This window comes from Pollicipes pollicipes, unplaced genomic scaffold, assembly GCF_011947565.3.
Source record: "Pollicipes pollicipes isolate AB1234 unplaced genomic scaffold, Ppol_2.1 Scaffold_7261;HRSCAF=8764_pilon_pilon_pilon, whole genome shotgun sequence".
NCBI classification, from domain to species: domain Eukaryota; kingdom Metazoa; phylum Arthropoda; class Thecostraca; order Pollicipedomorpha; family Pollicipedidae; genus Pollicipes; species Pollicipes pollicipes.
In genome coordinates this window covers 55,477,167-55,487,820 of record NW_023597054.1, presented here as the reverse complement: position 1 = coordinate 55,487,820, position 10,654 = coordinate 55,477,167, and the positions used below count along the sequence as shown (strand labels likewise).

At 57.1% G+C, this 10,654-nt stretch overlaps 1 pseudogene; it reads left to right on the top strand.

Moving 5' to 3' along the window:
• The first annotated feature begins 5,203 nt into the window (after positions 1 to 5,203).
• The window catches only part of LOC119111811 (protein hu-li tai shao-like), a 28,155-nt pseudogene continuing 22,704 nt past the window's right edge, over positions 5,204 to 10,654 (top strand).

The window sequence follows — 10,654 nt, the reverse complement described above, 5'->3', positions numbered from 1 at the left end:
AGAAGAATGTCGACCTTTTCCAGAGGAGAATGAGAAAGGAGGAGAAAAGACCTCTTCCAGAGGAGAATGACTTTTGACGCCGTTTGCACTTTTTCTGTGCATTTCAGCAATAGGTGCCTGTGTATTGCGGCAGGACCAACTTCGCTACCAGTCCAATACACGCTAGCGTGGAAAGGGCTAAAGCGTAACATTCGTGACCGGCTTAATGGACACCTATGATACGCGTATTCACGGAGAGCTTACAGTCCATGGGGAACGCATCGCGGGCGTAGTTTCATGAAATGAGCTAGGTGTGGGGGTGGGGAAATAAACAGTAAAAAATAGTCCAACCTGGCCCTAAAATATACCATCAAACATTATTTTCTCCAGATTTGGCTCCCTTTTTCACTTTTTTTGTGGGGGAGCTTGAGCCCAAGTTGGGGGGGGGGGGGGGAAGCTAAGGCCTCCAACTGAATAGGAAACTACACCTCTGGAATGCACGGCAGAACGATGTACGGCAATGGAGATGGCACAATAAGCACAAACTTTAAAATTTTAAAAACAGATTCAGACGACGTGACCCTCTAGAACTCAGAACCCATGCACATTTGCTAACTTCGTCCGAGATCGAACACACAGGTGTCATCATGGGACCTGTTTGATCAAGATTGTTTAGGCATTGGACGCCTAGATTTGGTTATCTTTTAGTTGTGATCAACATCGATGCACGCAACACAAATTTATTTCCATCCTGATAATTCATCATATATTTTTCCATAACACACACACACACACACACACACACACACACACACACACACACACACACACACACACACACACACACACACACACACACACACACACACACACACACACAAATAATAGATATACACATATAGATATACTTCCATCCTGATGCTTCATCCCGTGCGGATCATCAAAACTTTTCGTTCTAGCCCCCGCGTTTCGTGAAGCCCTCAGCGTAGAACTGACCGATCGCCTATCGTATGTTATGACGTAGGAGCCCGGATAATGTATGATTTTGACATATTTTTAGTGATAATATTCGCAGGGATTCAAAGCACTTTATTGATTAGCATGTCTTGTTTCTTAACGTTTTTTTTTGCCCAGCGTGTTCACACGTGCTCACTCATTCACTCATTCAAAATGTTTGAAGGTGCCATTTACCGTTGGCTTACTCTCTTGACAAGCTAAACAGCCGTCTCTGTTTCGCGCATCAAACTCAATTGGGGTCACTACTGACGTGGTTCTTGATACGCTACGCTCCAGTAAAACGACGTAATCGGGGGAGGGATGAGGGTCGTCCAGCGCAATCCGATGTGGACTGCCTAACCAGGGTAAGGACCTTAAAAATGACCAGACATGCGTCTGGAAGGCCCCATATTACAAACTTGAATTTCATCATTGTCCATCATCCATAGACCAGTGTGCACCATTGACCGGGAGCGTAGTTTCGCGAAATGAGCTGGGGGGGGGGGGGGGAGGGGGAAGGAAGGGCTCAGCCTTCCAGAACTGGATAGGAGCTACGCCGCTGCCACTAAGCCATTATGCAAGGAAATAGCACGGAAGTGGGTTGAGGACAAGGATATTTGCCATTCACCGTACCACAATATCATTGTCAGGATATCGTGGTTTACCACGATCGTTTAGAGACATTTTTGCCCCCAATCTGGTAACTTGCTCTGGCAATCGGTGGGAGTGGCAGTCGGTGTGGTGAGTGGGGGTGTGGGCGCGGACAGCGTCTTCGCTCCATTATAATAATATTCTTAGGTACAGCCGGAGCTGTTCAACGTGAAGGTGAGTTAGAAGTAGAAGGTTATTTTTTGGTGTTTGCATGTGTTCTGGGGAACAGTTTTGCGAGACGCTCATGATTTCTTATGTGCGCCAGAATTGTAGACGGGGGTTGGCGGGCGGTGATTTGCGCCCCACTCTTGCCATAATGTTGAGTACTGCATAAAGTAGGCTGTCTTGTTCACCAAATGATTGTAAAGTTGATAGAAGGCCATGTGATTTGATGATACGATGCTGTTTTCACATATATTTATTTACCCATGAGTTGATGGTGGCACCTCTCAGGCACCCATCTCCCCTTGCTCAGAATATTTCACCATATCTCTTTATCTGCAAAGTTCACTGATCTTGAAACAAAAGTATCACCGATGAGGATGGGTTAAACCATAGTGATGGTTTAATGCAGCCCATTTTTGAAATGTAGAGGCTGGTAAATGTGCTGTTACTTCCCATGTATTACAGGATCTTAGTAAAAACTTAAATGTTAGACATCACCATGTCACAACAGTTACACCTTATATGATTTCTGTTAGTTAGCACACTAGCAGAGTGGAACAGAGCTCACCATGCATAGTGTTCGGGAGAAATTGTTGTGAATTTAATAGTGAAAAGGATGGTATTTGTAGAGGACAGCCTTTCTTATACAATTAGCACACATGTTTATGTTCATAGATATTAGGAAAATGGTATACATTATCTTGAAAAGAATGGAAAGTGACATCTGCATGTATTGCATGGATGTCAATGCATTTCTTTGTACTTATGACTCAAATGCTAGCATGGAATATTTATTATATGTTATGGAGCTCCTGCGATTAGACGGCTATGTTGTAAACAACTCTAGTGCTTGTTTTCACCTAATAATTTTTTAGCAGACTTATAGCTTACAGCTTAATGATAACTCCTAGAATTTCTGTGAGTAACTCTTGTCAATCATAACATCTGGTTGTGACTAGCTAGACATGTGCCACTTTGATTTTAGATGAAGAAACTTGCTCCAAATGGAGGAGGTGATAATTTATAAAATGTCTGTGAGTTGTAACACATCTGCAAAATTGGCTGAAGGTGTGTTCTTTTTAAGTACCGTTTGTACTGTGTCATCAAGGTGGGATGCTGGGCTATGATAGGTTTTGTGCTTGGTGCATTACAATTCAGCAATTATTTAGACTTGTTACAATTTATATTTTCCCCTCATCCTTCCTCACTCTCTGCTATTCTCCATTCTCCAGTCTCATTCATGTATTTCTGGGTGGTGGGCATTTGTGATTCTGAATGGTTGTGGGCTGAGCAGAGCTTGTTCCCATGCCTTGAACATTGTACCATTCCTGCAGGTAATGTGTCTGGTTCTGCAGTTGATTAAGACTCTACTGTTCTTTATGAGACAGCATATGAAGCAACCTTCTTTTGTGCCATGCAAGGCCATGATGAGACCTGTCTGCTAGCCCAATTCTTGCTACTGCCAGCTGGCTGTTGTGCATTTGGTCTGGAAAAGGGAGAACATTCTCTGTGACTACCTTAACAGTAAGTCTCAGCACAATGCCACCTGTTTAAGGGATATCATGTCAATTCTGGCCTCATTGCTGTCATGTATCTCTCCACTTCTTGTGCCTAATATCTGCTTAGATGTTTTCTGTATTTGTTGTTGTCTGGTTATTATTATGTTCATGCACTTAACACTTGTTCATGCACTTGTCAAGCAACACCTTATGTATATATATATATATATATATATATATATATATATATATATATATATATATATATATATATATATACATGATTATATATGGTTCCATTGCACCACAAGCCTTTTGATCCTGTCATGCTGTACTTCTTGATACTATCCTCCCCCTCCCATTGTGTTTTTGTTGAATCACAATTTTTGTGTGCATCATAACTGGTAGTAATTTCATGCTATATGAAGTGAAACATGCTGTAGCAGTATTAGAGGCAATGGACTGTATTCCTGGGTTCAGGGTGGTATTCCATTTACTGGTCTGCTGTCTATAAGGTCACTTGCAGGTTGCAGAGTCTGGATCATAGTGCAAACACCAGCGCACTACGGTCTGACTATCTTGGTACACAAGCCAGCGATTCTTATTTAGAGCTATTTCTTTTTCTGAGCTGTTTCTCATTCTGCCCTCTTCACCAGGCACTGTGTATGCATGGTGTCATTTTAAGCTCAAAGGCACACAGCTTTTATGACTTGTTGTTAGCAAGACAGTCATGACCAACTCAATCAAAGCATTTTTGGATGGCCAACAAACAGACAAAGGGCTCAAAACTCAGGTGAGTTTGAGCCATTCCCCATTAAAGCTGCTTTCTTTCAGTTTAGAGACTTGCATTGTTTTCTGTTTCCATTATCTGTTTCCCCATGTGTAGGCATGCTTATGTCTTTAACTGACAGTTATTGGTGCTGTATTTGATGTGGAGCATAGGGGCTCCAGTCAGTGTCTAAAAGATGCAGGCACCCATGCATTTTCACCCTGCCATTGTTGAAGATAGTCCTGGGGATTTTAACTTACAGCTTGACTAACTAGGAATGAATAGACACCATAAATATAATTGGTATAGATGGAGATCCTAGATTGATTCAAGATATTTTATAGTACAGCCTGGGATTTTTTTTTTGCTGCCATATTTGGCAGCTCTTGTCTGACACCTCTGGCTGCTGCATTTTGAGAGGCCCATGCAACATGATTTCAAGAAGACATCATCCCTACATACAGGCCTTTGGCATGCAATGGGAAAGTTGTATGAAATGTGGACAGACAATGAATTAGTGGTCCATGTTCCCACTTTGCTGTGCCTGCTATTCAGTAGTGTTCCTTTACTACTGACTGCTAAGCTGAGGGTGTGGAGGAACTGCCTGCCAGCTTTAAAATCGTTTAGGTGGCTGATTAACAAGTGGGTGGTTCAGAAAGGGGTGTGCTTTTCTCCTTCTGTGTTCTCAACTACATGCAACAACTGTTTTAAAAATTCAACCCCTCATCGTTCTTTCACCATCGGTGCAGGCATAATGGTTGCGCCAGTATATGTCCATTAAACGGGTCACGGCGTTCGTGATTTTTGTGCCGGAAAGCTAATATTTGGTGGACACAGGCAGAAACTTGCCACTAGCTATTATCCAGTGCGCCGGACAGACGGAATCAAGCTTGTCATTGGTCACCGACCTGGCACTGATTCGCGTGATCAAAAGGCAGCGCCCCCGCTGCGGGGTTGGAACGCTGCGATTGAAGTCCCGATCTCCGCGGTGGGCCCGTTTTACCGTGGTGGCTAGCTCTCGGTGCCCGCCCTTCGCCGCCGGCCGGGCGCGGCGGCGCGGCGCGGGTTGCGATAGCGGGGATGGGCGGCGCGCGCGCCGCGGCCGGGCGTCGGACCGGCGCCGGCGCGCCAGTGAGCGCCGCGCTGCCGACTCGTGGGGAGCGGGCGACGAGCCCAACGGTCCGGTGCCGGTCTGTGGGCGCGCGGGATGTCCCGATGACGCACCGCTGCTGACCAGGAGACGCCGGTAGGTGTGCCGCCCCCGCCCACGGAGAAGGCGGACTCTCGCGGCGGCCGCGTGCTCAGGGTCATGGCCGTTAGGGAGGCGGGTTTGCTTCCCCTGAGCTGACGGGTCTGTGGCGCCGCGGGGCCGTCCGTATATCCCACAGCTGGCGTCAGAGGCCGGCTCCAGCCGACGCCGCGCTTAGAGCGAAGCTGGTGAGTGGGTGAGCCTTAGTGTATGGTTGGAGCGGGTGAGCCGCGATATCAGGCTGACTTGCGGGCCGGCGGACGGAGCGGCGCCGCGGACCGGCTGGCTGGCTCCGCGGGTCGGCCGGTCGGTCGGCCGGGCTCGCCGCCGGCGGCCGCGGAGGCGGCGCTATTTATTTATATTGGCTGGGGCCACGCTGGCGAGGGCGCTGGCGCCTGCCGCACCGCACCGCGCCGCGCCGGTGTGGACCATCGCCGGCGACTTTCGCCTCCGGCGGATCTGGCCCGTTCCAACCTGTGCTGAGCGTGTGCGGCGCCGCGCGCCGGCCGTCACGATGGGGCCTCGGCCGCCCACCGGTCCGCGCGACAGCTGACGGGGAGGGGTGCGGCCCGAGCAGCGCCCACATGGGCTCGGCGGGTGTGCAGAGCACTTGTGGGCGGGGTTTGGGGAGCGGCGAGCTGCTAAAGGCTGCTTGCGCGGAGTCGGTGCTTTCAAGCGACGATCTGGTGGTGTTTTGGGTGCAGTTGGTTGGCACCTGTCAAAGCGGACGGCGAGAGGCGTCTCCTAGTCGGCAAGATGCAAAGCCAACTGCACGCCGGTCGTGGTGCGATCCTACTGACAGACGCGCCACAAGCACCCTTCTACTTCGCTGGATGTGATCCTGGGCATAAACGTTTTCCGGAACAGCCTGTCGTTCGTCTGCCCCCCCCCCCCCCCCCTTCCTCCGCCACTTTGCCCCACGGCAGGAACGCCGCCGTACGGCGACAGGGACTGTGACGTCACAGCGCCGGCTGAGACAGCTGTGCCGCGCGCGAAAGCGGCCGCCGCTGCTTGGTTAGAGGCGGCCATGTACCGCCGCGCGCTGAGTCAGCTGTCTATTTTTACGACCCGACCGATGGCCAGAGGGCCGTTCTGCGCGCGACTGCGGGCAGCCTCACCGGTGGGGCGGCGGCGTCGGGCATGCTCCCTGATGACTCCGTCCGAAGCCGTACCGCCGGCGGTGGGCGGCTGCACAAACAGAGCCGCACCGCCGCGCGTGCCGGCCTGCTTGTCTTTGCGGCTCGTCTGCCGCCTCCCAGGTCAGATGAAGTGTGGCTCACTTGTCGTAATTGACGGAGCGGAGCGGTGCGTTTGCGGGGAGGTGTTGGTGGCGTGGTCCGGACGATAAGCTGGGGATGGCGAATGCCAGAGCCGCCTTTGTTCTGCAGACCAGCTGTGGACGGCGCGTTAGAACACCCATCGATGGCACCGCAATGTCGTAGCACGGGGCGTGCCATGAAACGCCACGTTGGTTCCCGTTTAAATGTAAATTCTAACGACCGCGCCCATTTCAAGAGAGGTTGCGTGACCCCCCCCCCCCCCCCTATCAAAGCGAACCACGTGGCGTGAATGCGAACAGCTGCGACACAGGGTTGGCGACTGTGCCGCAGACGACTCCGTGATGTTATTCTCACCTTCGTGTCGCGTACCACTTTTGCTCGCCACTTTTTCAGTTGGAGCCAGCACGATCCCGCAAAAAGCCCGTGTAACGGTGTCACCGGCCTCTTGCATGCCACGGCAACTTCTCTTTCCTTGCTGCTGAGGCCGATGTCACCGCAAATTCGCTTTCCTGGCGTGGGATACTGAGGCCAGCTGGGGAGTTCTGAGGTGTTCCGGTCTGGTCCGGTGCCGCACCAGAGCTGCGGCAGAGCGCGACGTCAGGCCTCGTGCGGCCCACGCCGGCGGCCAGCCGTCGGGCCGGGGTGACGCCCGTCTGGCGCCGCAGCCGTCGCTGCCGGACCTGGACCGGCGCCGGCCGCGCCGCGATCCGTACCCGAGCCGGCAGGCCGGCCGCACGAAAACGTGAGCCGCACGATGATGTCAGCGGCCGGCCGGTGCGACGCGGCGCGGCCGGCTGGCAGGCCAGGTACCGCCGGCTGGTTGGGTGGCCGCCGACGGGCCGGCTGGCGGGGGCCGCCGGAAGCGCCAGCTGATGTCGGTCGCTTCGTCGCTCCAGTTGGGAGGCGGCCGACACCGGCGGCCAGATTCAGCTGGCAGCTCTGGCCGACCGATCGAATGATGCGTAGCGGCCACTTGCACCGCCAGGTACCCGCTCTTGGGGAAGGAGTTCTATTCGCTAGCATGTTTCGCTGATGTCAGCGATTGTCTTCTCTGATGACAAAGCGTCTAGTTACAGTTTGCATGACGTGGCTGGCCGGCAACAGTTGAGCTCACACGGCCGTGTGGCACGGGCAGAACTCGCACTCATCTGCGTCAACTCATCGCGTTCCGTCCGGGTGCGTGCGATCTCGCTGCGGCCGCTGACGCTGAGCCGTGCGGCGGTGAGGCGCGATCCCGCGGCGGGCGGCACTGGCCGGCCCTGCTGACCTGAGCGGTGCGCTCCGTTGCAGAGTGTCCGGGCGGCAACGGCTCGCTTGGGAGGTGACTGACGCCCCGGCGGCAGCGAACACACCAGGTGAGCAGCCGCGCGCCCAGCGGCCCCGCAGCGGAGGTCCCTCAGCGGCGGCGTGCTGGCCGGGCGTGTGGTGAACTATCGACGGCGTGATGCGGGACGTCGTGTTCCCGTCGTGTCGACCAGCCCTCCCGCGTGAGAAAAGGCAGGCCCTGCCAGCGCCTCCCGCCCCACCATTGAGAGGGCCGTCAGATCCTGCCGGTGACATGTGTGTGACGCCGGCCGGTGGCCTGTGGGTGGCGCCCCCGCCGTCCGTCGGACGGCAGCTGGCTCGAGTGGTGGGAATCCGGCCGTCTGTGCGTCGTGAGGCAGGTCGGCCGGAGGCGGCGGCGCTCGGCTCTGGGACCCGGCGCCGCCCCGCCAACCGACCGGCCGACCGGCCGGCCGTGTGGGAGGCTGGCGCCAGACAAACCGCGACCAGTCCGGCAGAACGGACGACGCTGGCTCGCCGCGCCGGCCGCGTGGAACGCCGCGCCGCCGGCGGACGCCCGGCTGTCGACCCGCGGGGTGGCGGCGCGACGGCTGCTGTCGACTGGAGAGGCGGCCGGCGGCGTGGAGACTGTCCGCCGGCCTGCCACTGGCGGGCTGGGCGCGTGCTCCGCTGGCCGCCGCGCCACTCATGTCAGCACACCGTCAGTGACACAGAGTGCTGACGCTCTCTGTCACTGCAGCTGACGGCCAGCGCGACCCCAGTCCGCTGCTCAAGGCCGGCAGACACACGGGCTTGCTTCTGACCGGAGCTGGACTCTGTGACGGCCACAGGCGCAAGCACTGGCAGCGGTCAGCAACAGAGGCGCGTGCGAGGACGACGAGAAGGCGCCTCACGCTGCCCACGGAGCCGTGCCACCGACAGGGTTCGCCGCGCCTGGCCCACATCTGCACTCGCAGCGCCCGCCGCACCGGTGCCGCGCCCCGCCGCGTTCAGCCCTCTGTGCGACGCCGTCGCCCTGGCTGGCCTCAGCGCCCGCGCCGCGTGTCGGTCGGGATGTATCACCGCCCGTGCGCGCTCCCGGCGGATGGACAGCGACCACGGCGCCTGCGGCCACGGTCTGCTGGCGACGGGCTTCACAAAGGTCAAGTGGCGTAAGGCGCGATGGTAACGCGGATCTCGGCGAAACTTGCCGTTTACATCACCGGTCAAGCTCCCCTTATCAGCTCCATAATACCAGCCACTTTCTGCGAAGTGCTCTTAATCCGTTCGTGTCCGGGCCATCTCGAAGGTTGTCGACTGGATGTCTCATTATCGTTCAAGTCACGAATGTGGCTTGGTGACTGGCAATGCAGCAGGGGCTGCGGTCGAGCTCGTTACGCTGAGGAATGGGACCGACGATTTGTCCTTTGGCATGGCCGTCGGAACGCGGCTGCAAACTGCTCGAGAACGTCCACCAGCGGCGCTGCAGCGCTGGCTGAGAGCTGTTGAGTAATGGCCCAATGTGCATGCATGAACAGCTTCAGGTGACCGGCTCGGCATGCTTGACGGGTCGGCGGCTGGCCCAGCTATGGCCGTCAGCCCCGGCTGGCGGGATACGGTCAGGGACTCGAGACGGCGTCTGCCCTTGATCGTGACCGGCGGTCGGCAGCGCCGCCGCGCGGCCGCCCGGCGAGGCTGGCGGGCCGGCCGGCTGTACCGCCCCGTGGCGTCATGGCGCAGCGCGGGAGGCGCCGGCGCGCTCCGACCAGCGAGCCGCCGCAGCCCGGCGCGTAACCGTACGCGGCGCCGCGCCTCTGAGCTCGGCATTGTGTGGGCCCGGGCTCGGCGGCCGGGAGCGGTGACGCCCGATGGGCTTCGTCCAAGTGCCGTGTCAGCGCCCGGCGTCGGCCCATAGCCGGGCCCGTGACGCAGCAGATGCCGCCCAGTTGTCGGAGGGGCGTGGGGGTGGCCTCCCGTCCGCTGGCGGCCGGCCGCCCTGCCACTCCGCTATTAACGCTGATTTGTGGGAGCTCGCCCGTCATTAGCGGAAGGACGGCCGATTCCAACCTGTCCCTGTCCGTCAAATGCCGGCGTTTTGTCGCATCAGATGTACGATGCCGGCACCTGCCCGCTAAAAACAGGTCTCTGCACTGGCGGCGCGCTGTCGCCGTTTTTGCCAGACGCCTCAGGCGGCCGTCGGCCGTATCGGGCTGTTTTTCGGCGGCCCGTTCCGTTGTCTTCTGTCCACCTGCGCGGTGCCCGACCTCGAGGGCGCTGGGCTGCCCGTCGTCACCGCCGGCACGCGCTCCTCCCGCGGTGCGAACGGCCGACGTTGCCAGGCGCACCGCCGGCCGCCTCTGGGCGTCGTCCGTCGCTGCAAGTTTTTTGCGAGATCGACGGCCACCCGGAGGTTGGTCCGGAGCGCTGGCCGGAGATGGCCGGGGTCGCCGTTTTTTGCCGGCGTAGACGGATGGCGGCCACCGACCGCTCGTTTTTTTGTGTGTCGGTGCCGGCAGATCAATGCTCGCTGGGGCCGCGTTGGGACGCTAATTGTGTGGCCGCGCGGCGCCCGACGATGGCGACGGTGTCGGTGTCGCGGCCACGCCCTGGTGGCGAAGCTGAAGCTGAGGCGGGCGGCGGCGGCGGCGGCGCCGTCGCCTCGGTTCGGCGCGTGAGCACCCGCTGCGGCGGGCGGACCGCTGCGGGCGTGGGGCCGCCTGGGCCGCCGCTCCGCTCTGCAGCCCGAGCGGTGCCCGACGACCGCGGCCGCCGGGCACCGCTCGGGCCGCTGCATCAGCCGCAC